The sequence below is a fragment of the Callorhinchus milii genome, unplaced genomic scaffold, assembly GCF_018977255.1.
Source record: "Callorhinchus milii isolate IMCB2004 unplaced genomic scaffold, IMCB_Cmil_1.0 Scaffold15, whole genome shotgun sequence".
Lineage (NCBI taxonomy): Eukaryota > Metazoa > Chordata > Chondrichthyes > Chimaeriformes > Callorhinchidae > Callorhinchus > Callorhinchus milii.
The window spans coordinates 15,464,062-15,480,171 of record NW_024704756.1 but is presented as its reverse complement, the minus strand read 5'-3'; positions in this window follow the sequence as shown (position 1 = coordinate 15,480,171).

Here is a 16,110-nt window from a genome sequence, read left to right as displayed (position 1 = left end):
ACGAGACATAAATTGGCTGTAAACCCCCAGTAATCTTGTGCTCTATTAACAGTAAATAAACCTTATGTTGTTCCTGTCTGTCACAAGAAAAGGGTTCAGGCCTCAGCAGTGTGTGAGGAAGCGGCTGTGAGCTGCTTGCGTTGTGAAGGGTTCTGAACGTGAGTAATATTTAGCCTCCTATTAGGTTAAACAGCTGTTTGCTGGAATTCAAACAACTTTATGGCAGCGGGACACGAGTTTAATAAGCAGCAGGGCAAGTCCATTAGGTTGTGCAAGAATATTAACAAGACGCAGCAGTCTGACGCTGACAATTTGATGGTGTTCCTGAAAAGCTCTTAGCTGGCAAATGTATTCCCTCTCGGTCGCTCGCTCCTCTGAGCTTCCCTCCCTCGCTCCTCCCGAGCTCCCGACCTCCTGCTCGGAGAAACTCTCTCCTGTTTGCGAGTGGGATCTATCGGAACATTGGAACAGGATAGGCCATTCAGCCCCTCGAGCCTGTTCTGCCACATCCATCTGGATAGGCACAGACGGAGACTTGGGATTTAACACCGCTTCCGATAACACAGGTGGGTGGGTGGGTGGGTGGGTGGGTGCATGAGACATTGTCATAGTGGAAATTCATCAGTCAACCTGGCTCAGTCGGTAGCACTTTCGCCTCTGAGTCACAAGGTTGTGGCTTTCAAGCCCTGTTTTAGTGAATCCTCATCACCATCTTTTTTTGACCCCCAGCTCAAAGGAAACCAAACTGAACAGCCCTGTTCAGTGCAGCAGCGTGGGAGTTAGCACGCTCGCCTCACAAGCGAGAGGATCCGAGTCCCGGGCAGGGCGAAGCCTCAGGCAAGTTTCCTTCCTCCACACACCTCTGTTTGACGAGCAGAACGCAGGAAGATGGGTTGTCAGTCGATTTGCGGATCGCTTTCCGGGGGCTGACAATCCCTCCAAAATAAATCAATAAACACAGGACTGTTTGTGAGAAGTGATAAGGAGCTACATTAAATGCAAGAATTATTATTATCATTATAAATATGATTTGACTTCCCCCCCGCCCTCCCATTTGCATTTCTGGGTGAGTCTTCCTGCTATCTGCCTCAGTGTCTCTCATTGATTTATCCCTCCCAAGTTCAGGAGCCTGTTAAAGTTTATTTAGGTGTGTCTCGCTGCCTGTTCTCCAGCAATTTTTTTCTCTAACGTTAACAATGTGGTTCCTGTCATTTATTTTCTTTATTTATGCATTGTCCTTTGCTTTTTCCTGCGTTAATCATGCGTATGTTTTTACACTCCCAAATTTTCCTGTTTAGATTTTTTTTAACACAAGCACCATTCTTTATGTCGAACCTCAGTTTCTCTTGGCCTCTTTTTCTCAGGCTCTGGATTATTACTTTATTGCGTATCACTTCAGCTCGTCAGTCTGGTTATGTTTCTTTCACTCTTCCTCTGATCCAGTGTCCCAATTTCTATCTGTTCCCAGCCTCTAAACCCACCTTGCCTTAAATATGTACGATTGCCAAGTACCAAATTCTCAAAGTAAGTCTTAATTTGTTTTTCCGCTGGCCTTATAAACAGCCGGCTTCCCAAATAAGACTGAATGCTATTAATAATAGTCGTCCTTGCATTCGATACGTAGCATCTCTCACGCAAGGCGGATGTCTCAAAGGGCTTCACGGGATTTACTGTAAAGTGTAGAGACTGTATTTTATAGGCAAATGCAAGCAGTCAATTTGCGCACAGCAACGTCCCACAAACAGCCACCGAAGCAGATGACCCCACGGGACTATTCGAAAAGAGAAGGGGGTTTCTGGCTGATAATCTCCGATCGATAATAAGTCATTCACTTCACAGCTGTTTGTGTGTGGGGGGGCATTGCTATGTGCAAATTCGCTGCTGTGTTCGCCTGCAAGATATGCAGTCTCTATGTTTTACAGTACAATAATAATAATAACCCTTTCACTTGATATAGCGCCTTATCACGTCTTTGAGATGTTTCAAAGAGCGTCACAGGATATATTGTGCAGTGGATTGACTGTGCATTTTGTGAGCGAAACTCAGTAGCCAGTTGTGCACAGCATTATCTCACAAACGGCCATAAAGTGAGTAACCGATATTATTTTTTTTAACTGGGGATTGTTGGCCAGGACACCGGGCGAGATAAACTCTCTCTCTTGTCAAACAGTGCCACAAGGGAGTATATTGTTGAAGCGTTTGGAATTCCTCCTGATGTCAAATGCAAAGATTCTGAGTATTATTTGCACTTGTTTTGCGTCCGTGTCACTGTTGGACACCCAGGAAATCCTTAGTTCTCTGTAGATTTTGCCCGAAGCAGCCAACAGGCCCTTCTGTAATCTGTTCTTTGTGCATTTAAAAGATTTGCTGCTTTCTCCAGTTCATTCTAATTATATTGCTCATAAACTGCACATCGTTGACTTTGTAACTTCCTTTGGAGATTGAAAGGATAAATCTCTTGCTAATGAGGCAGCAATCAGATTAGTGTCAGGCTGCGGTAATGTGCTTCCCTGTTATTGTCCTTCTCCTGGTCTGAACTCTGAAATCAGAGCAACAGCATCACCAAACACTTCAGTCACAAGAGGGGAGCATTGGATCAAAGAACATATATACATACATACACAAGTGTGTCAGCCTGGCTCAGTGATAGCACTCTCACCTCTGAGACAGAAGGTTAACGGGACTTGTACTCACATCGTCTAAGCTCAGGCTCCAATGCAGTGCGGGGGTGTGTGTTGCATTGTCGGAGGTGAGATCCTTCGGATGAGACGTTAAACCGAGGTCCCGTCTGCCTGTTCAGGCGGACGTTAAAGATTCCCCTGGCACTATTCAAATAGAGAAGGGAGTTTCTCTCTCTCTCTCTCTCTCTCTCCCCGTGTCCTGTCCAACAATCCCCCAAGAAAAAATCGGTCATTGACTTCACGGCAAAATTGTCTGCCACATTGCCCCAACAAATACACAGTCACTGACTGCATTTTGCGGTAGTATCTTGTGAAGCGCTTTGAGATGTTTTCACAAGGTGGTAAGGCATTATATCGAACGCAAAGATTATTATTATTAACAGTAATAATTAAAACACATACATTGGAGGCGAGTCGGTAAGTTAAACACTTAAGCAGTTTGCACAGATCCCCAGCGACTTTCAAGTAAAAGAGATTAAGCATTATAATGCGGGAGCAGATTACCTGCCACGTTTGCCTACAAAACAACGTTCACTACGTTTCAAATCACTTTGTACTTTGTAAAGCTTTTCGAGAAATTTATCTCTGGCAAATGCAAGTTATTGTAATTCGGGATAACAGCGCGAGTGAACTGGGCAATTGGAAATTCAATTACAATACAGTCGATTTACACAGCGCCTTTCATGTCGGGAGGATGTCCCAAAGTGCTCGACAATACTGGCTGGGTATCCGAGACTGGAGTGGGAGCCAAGTGGGAGGTGGGGGGTGTGGAAGGGAGTTGATCGAAAGCTCGGTCAAAGAGGAAGGTCTTGAGACAGACATTGAACGAGGTGAGTGAGGGAGGGAGCGAAGTCCAAATGCAGACTTGTCTTCAGACACGTCTTCTCTCCTGTTGCTGTTTGTGAGTTTCTGCCTCTTTTTGACAGGAGCTTTCTCGTAAACAAGCTGTTGAAGGCTCGACTGGGGATATCCTGTGTAAGCATCTCTTGTGAATAAATATCCCAAAATGTTTCTGGGTTCAAACGCGAGGGTTATCTCTGGCTTGCTCCGGTTCACAACAGCATCTCAGCCCTTGGCCTGGCCTGGGTGGGTGGGCACCGAGACAGCAGAGCTCTCCGCTCTGGGCAAAGGGAAGGAAAAGCCATCAATGTTTGGTTTTGCTCGAGCCCCAGTTCCTGTTGATTGATCGACAATCTGTTTGGAGCCGTGGAAACATTTATATCTCCCTGGTCCCTGTACTTATAATAATAATAATAATAATAACAAATAATCCTTGCATTTGATAGAGTGTCTTATCACGTCGCTGAGTCAACTCAAAGCGCTTCACAGAATATATTGTAACGTGGAGTGACTGTGCATTTTGTGGGCGAAACACAGCAGCCAATTGCGCACATCAGTGTCCCCACAAACAGCAGTGGGTTGAGAGACCAAATTGTTTTTCAGGTTGACTGCGAGGTAAGCAGTGTCAGGTGCTATTAGCAGCTGCGCTAAGCGGAACTGGCTGCCTTGGAAGCCACTGGCGTGTGGAATGCCAATGGGAGATAAGTCAACCACTAGCCAGCGGGCGGCTTATCTAGGTTATTACAGCGTGCCATCTGTTTGCCTGGAACTGCTGAGAGTGTGATGCTTGTTTTCTCTGGGGTCTGTTTACCGGGCACCAAACGCACTTCCCCCCACCGCCCCCAGGTCGATTGCACACGTCTCCATCGTGGGGAAAGGGTCTTGGAGACGGCGGGTGATCCTGGGCTGCCAAGTGCTTCGTGACTCAGATGCTCGCTGATTTTCCCATGGTATGGGCAACATTCCTACACACTGTCTCAGTCAGTGCTGGTCTGGTTGCTCGAGGCAGGGACACTGGGAAGGAATCTCGCAGGGCTGCCTAGTGAGTGATAGTGATTCCTAGTTACAGGCTTTGGCTCACCAACCTCCTCCTTCTAACCCGCGCTGCACTGACATCAGAAAGTACGTGAGAATGCTAGGAATGTGCTTCAGATGCCTGCAATACTCGAGAATCAGTGCAAGTATTTTTTTTTAACCACAAGTGCCAAAAGGGCTTCTGCCTTTGTTGCCTCTCCCCACTGTCCAAAAAACACTCCCATAAAAACCGTAGGAATTTACAGCTCGCAAAGAGGTCGTCCCACCTCTCCCTGTGCTCATTTAATCATGATAACGATAATAATAATCCTTGCATTTGATACAGCGCCTTATCACGTGTTTGAGACGTCTCAAAAGCGCTTCACGGAATATGGTCTAAAACGTCGCGACTGTGTAGTTTGTGGGCGAAACGCGGCAGCCAATTGCGCACAGCGCAAACAGTCGCGGATTAAGTGACGGCGTTTTTTTTGAGGGATTATTACCCCCGGAAAGCGATCGACTAACAACCTGCTTACTGCTAGGTAGACTGAGGCGTGTGCAGTAAGGTGTTTGGCTGCATTCTCCTGCTTTCCCTACCCAGCCCACCCACCCCCATCTCTCCTAATTTCCTTTCTCCTTCTCAGACATTAATCGAATTCCCTGTTAAAACAACCTATCTGCCTCTCAAACTTGACTCTGTCCATCGAGATTGCCCGAAAAGGAGTGGGGCACAATGTTACATTGTCGTTCTTCAGAGGAGACGTTCAATTCAACCGAGGCCTGTACGGGTGGACTTTAAGGATCCCGCGGAGCTATTGGAAAAGAGAAGGGAGCTTCTCTCTCCCTGTGTTCCGGCTAACGCTCCCGCAGGTAAACAGTCTACCGCACTTCACGGTAAAATTATGTTTTGAGACGTCCTCCCGATGTGAAAGTCCCCGCAATGGACACAAGGTCCTGTCAGCCAACCTCCTCTGACGTACATAAGTATTACAAAATCCCACCTGGTCTAGATTTGCTGCATGTACGTAGTGTTTCAGAGTGTTGAGGATTTGGCCCATTCTTGAACACAGCCATCATTTCGAAGCCAGGTTTGCTTCAAATTTCTTTTTTTTTTACCAAGGAAGGAAGGAAGGAAAATAGGGCTGAGTTCAACAGCCCTCCACGTATTCTGGACACGGCGAAAGGTTGCGGAAATAGAGTAAATCTAGCCCCGGGTGGAATTATTTCTCCCGAGCCCTTAGAAATTTCGAGCAGGTTAGTTAAGGGGCTTTTAAGACGTCTCCCCGGGGTGAAAGGCGCAATGTGGGTGGGAGTTCTTGCGAATATAAGTCGGTGGAGACCTGATGTGAACCCGGTGAACGGAACACACCAGGATCATCCAGCAAGGCTGGGGGGAGGAGGCATTCAGGAAAAAACACAGCATGGGTCTGATAGCATAACCTGTGCCAGATGGTGGAACAACGCTGATCCATTGATTTTTCTTCCAGGTGTTCAGACCAAGGACTTAACAAACCCTTACTGAGCACTTACTCGTCCTCTTAGACGCACAGACGAGCGTCTGCTGCGCTTAAAGCCTGTGCACATACCCCCGGAGCCTCAACGTGACCGGTTTCCTGTCTTTCACTTCACGGCTTTCTGCGTGACGTTACCGTGTGCGCGACACCTTAATGCCACACGTGACCTGCTGTGGCATTCGTCTGCACAACACGCACACTCAGTAAATCCTGTGAGATGCTTTGAGGCATCCCCTTGACATGAAAGCTGTTGCATCAAATGTGAGGATTACTATTATTAATATTATTATTATTATTATTATTATTAACATCATCATCTAACAGTTTGCCAAATAAATAAACACAACCATCCCTTCTTTTTTTGAGCATCTCTCCGTGAGTTTTAATCCATATCCAACATAACTCTGTGCGGAGAGGAGAACAAATATTTAGAGAATTCTCACCATTCTTTTTTCATTATAAATAACAGGCGTTTTTAATCCAGCGCTGCAATTTCATGGGTTTCGGAGTAACTTTCTATTCCAAAATTACTCGGAAAATGCCAAATAGGTTTTGGAGCATTGTTTTAAGCCAGCGATTTGGCCTGCACTGCACGTCAGTGTTATGATCTATGATTTCCTGTGGTTCCGTCAAAAGGTCTGTGGAGCGAGTTGTGTCACAGAAGGATTAGGCGTACAACAGGGAAAAACAGAGCAGATCAAAGAACCGCAATCGAATGGACGATGAGGGATTTGGGGAGATGAAATGCCGATGACATTCGCGATGTCAATTGCTCTTAAGATCATCCGACGACGTCTCGACTGACGCTCCAGTGCAGCGTGGGGGGGGAGTGCTGTCCTTTGGAGGAGACATTGAACCCAGGTCCCGCCTGCCTGCTCGGATGCAAGTTAAAAGATCGATTCGAAAAGAGAGCAAAGTTTCCAGCACTGTGACTGCGCTTTGGGACGTCCTCCTGACGTGAAAGGCGCTACGCAGATGTAAACCGTCTTTCGCTTTTTTAGTACGTTTATCCGCCACTAGGCTACAGGTTGGCAAGAGCTGAGGCTTGGGGAACTCCAGGGTGTGCGTTGGGGTAACTGCTGGAATTAGCTAAACCGGCTAAAACCCCGTAGCTTGCCCTTGAGAGCGCTGCCTGGCAAGCTTTCCCACTGCTTGTCCGGCTAGGATCGCCCTACCCATAAGGGCTTTAGCAGGAGCCGAGTGGGAATGATCCCAGCTCCATTTGTGCTCTTCGGTTGTCCTGTTTCGAAGCCGTGGCCCGTTGCTCGTGAATTCTGCACTGCAGAACATTGTCTCTGAGGTGATTGATATCAGAGAGGGGCTTCCTAGGGTCAGCCTGACGCACCTCCTGTTTACCACTCGCAGATGCCCTTTCCTGTTTCCTGTTACAGCAATTACACTGTTTCACCCCTTCCCTGCAAACCCCCCGCTCACCCCCCCCCCCCATCCCTCCCCCCCGCCCACCCCCCGCGTGTATGAATGGCAAATGGGGGAGGGAAAGGGAGGTGTAGCACGGGGGAGCAATAACAACATAACACTCATCCTACGCCCGACTCAACGCTGCTTCTCCAAGGTCACTTAGGCGTCTTCCAACTGATTGATGTGACTGGGCAGTGGTTCCCCTTCACTGCTGATTACACGGCAATAAAAAAAAGGGTTCCAGGTGGGAGATAATGGTCAAATTATCTGCTTACGGGTCGAGTACCAGCCACCTCTCTGTCACGGAAGGAGAGCGATTTGGAATCCAATTGCTCAGCCAACATGTGCCACTTGGAGCCTTTCGCTTACTTGCAATAGAGCGCAATGTTCGGGGAGGGAGGTGTGGGTTCAACTTGTGTCCTGGCTTCTTACTGGACCCCAGGCACGTTCCTTTTCAGTCGACACAAAGTCTTATAATGCTGGACTGTTACAAAGGTGAGAGTGGTCAAGCGTAGTGACTGTGCCTTTTTGGAGGCAGTCTGTTCACACACAGCGAGGTCCCACAGGCACACAGCCATTAATCTGCGTGATTGCTGGCCAGGATGCCGGGAGAAAACTCCCATCTCCTTTCTACTACGATCTTGCGTATATCCTTTGCCACTTGGGCCGGCTCCAGCCACTGTCAAGCTTCCCCTCGCGGCTGATCTCAGTCTGCACGTCCGCAAGTATTGAGAATATTATTAATTTCGTTAACACGGCACGTGGCCAGCTGCCCGCCTCCCTGCGCAGGCTGGTCTACAGCGCAGAGCAGCGCGGGATATTTAGAGGCCGCATGTCGTGCAGCTAAGGCCCGGCTTTCCCTGACTGTCCGACACCTTGGGATGTCTTATCTGACAGTCCTCTGGGTGGAATTCAATTTGCTCGGCTGCTCGTGGGGCATCGCCGAGCGCAAACGTGGCCGCTCTGTCCACCCGCAAAAGCACACAGTCACTACACTTTGCAGTAAGAATCGTGCGGAGCGCTTCGAGGCACGATGGCACGAAAGGCGCTGTGTCAAATGCAATAATTGTTACTATCATTACGGACTGTATTAAGACAGGGCTGCGTGTGCGTTCAAAGAGCGCGGCAAACGTCTGCACAAAGCTTACTCTGAGCGCCTCTGTTGGAGGGTCTCCGTGGCTGGGCGAGACGCCAAGCAGGTCGAATATCCCCGCTGGCGCTCGCCTGCTCAGGTGATCTCAGCTCCGCTGGCATCTGGGGCAAACACGTCACATTGTAAACGCTGCCCGATTCTCCCAACACGAGCGGCTGACTGACCAAGCGCCTGAAATCCAGCTGACTTTTGCCCCAGTTGTGTGCACACCTCGCCAACACGGCATATGTGCTGCCATCTGTGCACCGCGGAACAGATCCTTCCTCTCGTCAGTGCTCCACAGCTTCGGATTCGGATCGCGTCTGACACCGACAAGGCAGCAGACAAGCAATCAGCTCAAGTCGGCAGAGGCCAGCGCAGACGATGGTAACCATCCTCACGTTTGGCGAGGCGGGGAGGATGTCTCGAAGCGTCTCGCAGGGTTTACCGTGGAGCGTAGCCATTGGGCGTCTGGTGTGTGGGCGAACGGAGAAATCCAACCGGGGCTGAGCGTGCCAAAGGGCTTGAGTCAAAAGGCGACGCTTGCCTCGGTCTGCGGCGCACTCCGCTCTGGCTCTGGGTCAGAACGGTGTGGGTTCAAGCCCCCCCCCGCTCCCCCCCACCACCCCCCCCCGCCCCCTCCCACGCCCCCAGATCACAGCTGAAACGGGCGAGTGTGCGCGTGTGCGCGTGTGCGAGTGCGCGCGTGTGTGGAGTGCTTGGCACGAGCGTTGCCTGATCTCAAACAACCAACCCAGACACCAAACCCCCCCCCCCACCCCGCCCCACAAAAAAAAACCCCGAATCGATCCGATCGCACCAATCTCGCGGATTGTCCGGTGTGTAATATCGCTGCTGCTGGATTAACTGCGATCTAACCAGAACAGTCGGGCGGCTTGCCACGCGACAGCCCTCTAGTCCTCCCGATGATGGAGTATGGCCGCTGCTCGACTCCCCAGTCCATTGCGCAAAGCCACTAATCGGGCAGGAGACGACGGTGACCACACGGGGGAGCTGTTTCCCCACCTTTTCCTCTCCGACCACCGGTTCAAATCCCCGAGAGTTGGGAGGAGGGAACGATCTTTAATTAATCGCCGTGACACGACATCAGATTTGTATCTGGACGCTGCTTCGTTTTCGAGTGGATTTGTGTTTATCCTGCTTTAACGACCTACTATGAAATCTGACAGGACAGCAAGAGGACACAGCTTTAGAGTTGCCGAAAGGGCAATTTAAGGACCAGACACCAGGAAGTTTTTCTTTGCCCGGAGGGTAATTAATGATCGGAACAAGGTTTACCGGGAAGGCCAGGACTCTGGGACTCAAACTTATCTTGTGATGGGGGCGCATCCAGAGGCTTAAAGTCTGTTGGGCCATTTTGTCTTACAATGCAAGAGATTTTTGCAAAAAATTCTTTGCCTTAAAATCACAACCACAACCACCCCCACCGCAACAGCAACAGCAACAGCAACAGCGTGCGTTTAAATAGCGGCCTTCATGCGAGTCGTGCCTCGGGAGTGTTCAGAATGAGACGGACGTGCGTGCACACACACGCGGGCAAGCACGCATACGCACATAAGTACACGTGCGTGCACGCACATGCACATGCGTATCAAAGCAACTGTGCTCGTGACCCGCAGAGATGGTCGAAGTAACTCTGAAACGGATCCGAGTGAAACGGGCGTCACTTAGTTTTATTTTTTCACCGTCGTTCCTCCGTTTGAAAAGCCGCCCTGTTCTTCTTTTTATCTCCATCTGAGAGGCTGCGGTTAAAGGGCTGTGAGCAGTGCAGGGCCTCACTGACAGGAGGGAGGGGTTTAAAGGGGCTTCGGAGGCTCTTAACGCACTTATTGCAAAGATAAAACAATTCAAATCATTCGATGGATCGTTGCAGGGCTGAAAAAATGCGATCGTTGCCGTGATGGTTATCGCCGGTCAGAACCAGCACACACACAGGCACTCCAGCTCGGTGCTGGGACAGACGCTATATTGGCGCAGGCGCTTTCGTTCGTGCAAATCGTTCTTCTGAGTTTCTGCCTTTCAGGTAAATGTGGAATGACACCAGTGGTGAAGGGGACCGACTGGATCTGTTCCCCGTGTGTCCTGGCCAAATCGCTCGGTATAACGGCACCTCCGACAATGCAGCCAGCATTCCCCCCCCCCCCCCCCACCATCTCCCCCCTCCAATAAGGCACCGGAGAGTCAGTCTGGACTAAATGAGTTCCAAGTCCTGGCACGAGAAGAGCTGCGCGATTTGTGCTGAACCCGACCCCACGGACTTCGACAGACACGACTGTGCCAACAAAGATACCGTGTCCGCACCGTGAATATTCTTCCCCGAAAGACCGGTCATTTGATTCACTTAAAGACATCGTGCAAGACAAAATTAATAAGCTCTATCAGCACAGCAATGCCAATCGCAAACAGTTCACTGATTAACTCTCAATTGGTTGTTGATCTTGACTGCGGAAAGACTCCCTATGTAAGCTAAGGATTTTTCTCTACTCTTCTCTGTACCAAACTCAGTCGGTCGGGCAATAAAATAGTCCTTTATGTTTGATTGTAGACATAGACGGGACCTCGGGTTAACATCTCCTCCAACGACGCCACACTCCTCCAGCACTACATTAATAATAATAATAATTGTTGCATTTGATACAGCACCTTATCACGTCGTTGAGGCATCTCAAAGCGCTTCACAGAATATATTGTAAAGCGAATTGACTGCGTAGTTTGTGGGCGAAACTCGACAGCCAATTGCGCACAGCAGCGTCCCCCAAACAGTCAGGGACTGAGTGACCAAATTATTATTGTTTTTTGGAAAGATTATTAACCCCGGAAAGTGTTCTGCGGGTTCCTACTTGCTGCTAGATAAACAGAGGCGTGTGGAGTAAGGAAACTTGCTGAAGGTTTTGCCCCGCGCAGGAATCAAACCCTGGTCCTCTCACTTGTACGAGGCGAGCTCTCTAACCACGTACGCTACAGGCGTTTTGGAGCATCAGTGGAGACGATAATATTGAACCCACGACCTTCTGACTCAGAGGCGAGAGAGATACCGACTGGGCCAGGCTGACACACAAGCCGGAGTATCAAGAGTTCTGGAAGAGAAACGTCTCAAGTTTTGCTGCTGGAGGAAATTGGGCGTCAGGTTCTCCTCACTGCCCAGGGACGATGAAACTCAGCCAGAGGAGGCAATTGAGACAGAGTGATATGCAGCCTCCGGGAGCCTGAATATATTTCCTTCTGCGCAGAATCCAAGTGCTCAACCACTGAGCTCCTGGTAACCTGGTATCTGTTGACAATACAAGTTTCGCTCTCGGCACCGCAAGAGGTCAGGACAGAGCCCAGGGCTCAGTGTAGGCAACACAAAAGAGATAAAGGAAATAGAGAGAGCAAGTAGAGTGGCAAAACTGGACAACGCCCAACAATCTGCTTCGCCTTAACAGGATGGTTGGAAAAACACTCAAGCTGGGATTTATTATGGACTTTAAAAGCTTTAACGCCTGCTTGACTCAACCCTGCCCGCCTTTGAAGGACGAAACCTCGGCCCGTGTGTCAACACTTGCAAAGAAACGCAACACACTCCCGAAGCGAAATACATAAGGGCCCCAAATTCAATCGAGAAGCAGTAAAGTGCTCCGTCTATTGAACTGCCTGTACATTGGATGTGTGTGTGCGTGCGCGTGTCTTTGATTGAGACGGATAATAACCTCCGTTTAATTTTTAATCGAGTCACATTCCGTATCCCAGCAGTAACTAATTGGAAAAATCAGAGTGAAGCCCACGTTCTCCCAGCAGGACATACGATGTGCTTCTCCTGTGGCCTCAGTCAGATTGATGCTGGTTGTGCGAACTCTTAAGCGTTCATGATAATCTACGGCTTGAGATATCGAGGAGGGCAAGAGGGATGGGAGGATGATCATAGGATCTTACAGCACCGAAGGAGGCCATTCTTATATAGATGATATGTTCATGTAGATAAAGTCCACACATCGGGTGCAAATATTTTGGAGGCGAACACATCAACCAATTTGCACATGGAGTGAATATCCAATTTAGTACGGGTGGGGGGGGAGGTGGGGGGGGGCAGGGTGGGAGGGGGAGGATTGATGGCCGGGGATATTTATTGCTATGTCAGACAAGGCAATAGAAAAATGTCGTTACGATACATGTCCTCTGTGTCAGTTGTCAAATCGAAACGCACGTCACTCTCGCACAAAAGCGCCAACTAAATCTGAGCTGTGGTCTGTTCAAATCGGGGTCGCGACGGAGGGTTTGAGGCCGTGCTTCAGTCACAAAGCAGCGCAAAGTGCTCACGGGTCGCTGTTAGACGGTTCGAGATTAGTTCATCAGATCAGCTCTCTGCTGGTTAGAAAACTGTCAGCGTTTCCATCTAAGTCTTTTAGCAGCAGGTATCCGCTTGAGTGTGAATGTCAGGCGAGGATAACATTGCGACTGTGTGTTTCTCTCTCTCTCTCTCTCTCCGTCTCTCTCTCTCTTTCTCTCTCTCTCTGCTTGTGGCTCCCGTTACCTTCTCACCTTCCGGGATAAGAAAATTGCCGCTAATTGGTCTCGTAGATGTTACACGACGGCGAAAATAAAATAAAATTGCGTCTTGATTTCTGTTGCGTCCCCTCGTCCGATTTCCTCTCCGCCATTCAACACGACACCGATTGACGAAGGTGCACAAGATGCTGGGAGAGACACGAGCGGGGAAATTTAACTGTGTTTCCTTGCGTTTTGGATTGGGTTTGCAATTGAAAGATTCCCCGATTGCGTTGGTGGTGAAACGTGCGGGGATAAATTCGCTGAGTTTAGAATCACCCGCGTCAAGGCGTGATGAATTAACACTCCCCCGTTTCCCCACCTCCCTAATTGACATTCATTGATCAAAGCGCAAGGACATGTTACAACTCAGATTGCATATTTAAATACGGGACCGTTCAAATCAGGGTCACACCGAGCCTCAAAGCTACCAGTCCTTCATTGCTTCGGTTAAAATATCTTTATTGTTGGCAGAGGGAGTGAGAGGGGAGGGTTATGGGGGTGGGGTGGCGGGGGGTTGGTGGGGCTTGGGGGGGGGAATTGAATTGATCTACTTCAGAGGTTATCGGAGCTTCTGTCTGCGCTGTAATTCTTACTGGCACATTCTCATCAAAGTGTCACGGCTCCAGCTATCTGGCACCAGTGATAAAGCGAGGCCGATAAATTTAATCAGGGAGCGGAGCAGACAGTGAGTCTCTGTCTGCCCACAGCGCCTGGCACGAGTTCCATTTCGCCAGCCTGCTCTGAGATCCGAGGTGTCAATCTCAAAGGGGACCAGGTCGAGAGGACGTCCCAAGACCCTGGACGGTCAAGTGTTTGCTCCCGAGCTTGGGGTTAGAGTCAAGAGGTGTGGGGGGCAAGGGAGGGTTGAGGAGGGAGGGTGGCTGAAGGCACGGTCAAAGAGGAAGGTCTTGAGATGGGCTTTGAAAGAGGCAAGAGAAGGGGCGAGGTGGAGGGGCTCTGGGATGGAGTTCCAGAGGGTGGGGACAGAAAGGCTGAAGATTCGACTGCCTATGGTGGAGCGGGCAGGGTGGGGGACATGGAGCAGGACAGTGTCCACCGAGAAAAGGGAGCGGACAGGTTGGTAAAGGTTTGGTAGATGGCAGAGGTAGGGAGGAGTAAGACTGTGGAAATGACTTTTTTTTGGAAATGAGGACCTGAAGGATCTTAAACTCAATCCTTTAGGATATGTGGAACCAGTGAAGCCAGGCGAGGTCAGGGGGTGATCAGCTCAAGGAGCTTATTGCAGGAGAGGACACAAGCTCCAGAGTTCTGAATAATCTGCAGTTTGTGGAAGGAAGAGTTGGGAAGCCCGGCGAGCAGTGAGTCAGCGTGGTCGATCCATAGAAGACGAGACATGGAGACAGCGGAAGGCCAGGCAAAACCCGGTCTCTCTCTCATACTCAATGAGCAGATTGTCTCTCTGCCCGATGGTGACCTGGAAGTGTGCCTCCCTGTCAATGGGTGCGGAAGATCCAATGGCAGAGTGACAGAAGATGTTTATTGGAAGGCACATTGGTTCTGTGGTGGACGGTTTCCAGAACGCTGGGAGAATGAATGAATGTTTTTGTGTGCAATAGGGAAAACAGGAAGTGCAAATCAAATGAAAAAGTCTTCTCGGAGTGTGAGAGAGAGAGGGAGAGAAAGAGAGAAAGAGAGAAAGAATCAACAGCTGCATCAGAGTAAATCAGTCCTGGAGTTTTTATGGCTATCATATTCTTCACAAGAGAGGGAGATAGAACGACTGGAGATATTTTATAGACTCCTTGTATTGACATATGGGCAATAATTGTTTTCTGAGAGCCAAGCTGGAGAGAACGGGCGCACACGCAATCATAATAACAATAATAATAATAGTAATAATAATAATATTTCGACGTCAAGGGTTCTGCAGGCATTCCATTCATCTCGAGGGTTCAAAGTTAAGGAGCAATCTGCTGATTTGGCAGATGGGCCGAGGCAGTTTAATTTGTCACTGATCCATCTGCTCGAACAGATTTCTAACGTTCCGTACTCCAGTGACTTCAGGGAAATTTGCGGATCAGCAAAAAAAAAGTCTTGACAAATTAGCCTCAGTCTTTTACAGCTCATCTGAGTGGCTCGGTGCCAGAAGCACTTGAATCCAATTCCCAGTCAGTCCTTGTCATTTCATTCAAAAAGAGGTCGGAGACTGGTGTGATTGTACTGTGTTTTTTTTTCAGTCAGCCCTCCTCGCCCTCTATAGATTTTTGTCATCCAGCAAGCGAATGGAACTGAACAGCCTTTCTTTGGAACTACATATTGACCGCCCTTCACTCGTCTGCTTTCACTTTGAAACCACAGTACATTTTGCCCCCAACAGCACACTTCAAAAGCAGCCCAGCGCCATGAATATCCTCCAGACGTTTTGACTTGAGACAGTGCAAAATGTAAAAGGGAGTTATCATTGGAAAATCAAGAGTTAGGATCAGAGGATAGCTTTCTTTGTGTTCAGACTAATGGGGAGGGGGAAGAGTCTGAATGCCAGCCAACTGAACACACGCAATTTATACTCTTAGTACCTCAAACACTGAGTGCAAGAACATTTGATTGCTCTTCTGCTGAATCCGACCTGAGCTATCTATTCTTCCTCATACATAACCATTCCAAAGCTTACTTTGTTAAACACATCATTGAAGTTGACAAAAGAGCACTCCGTCCTTCCCAGTAGAGTGTCCTATTTTGTTGCTGTATTAGTGTAAATTGCTTCTCGATGGCGGGATGGTGACAACGATGCTTCTGATGTCTTAACATCCTCCGCGCTGACAGAAACTGTTAAAACGGAAAATTGCTGGAGCGTGAAGATCACCGGAAAGACTGAGGAGCTGACGGGCTGCGGGTCAGTCAGCCCTGATTAAACCATCATCATTGATTCATACCGTACAGGTTGAAATTGAACAATCTCATCTCGGAAGAAAATGGCGAGCTCTTGCTTTTAACCTCGCTG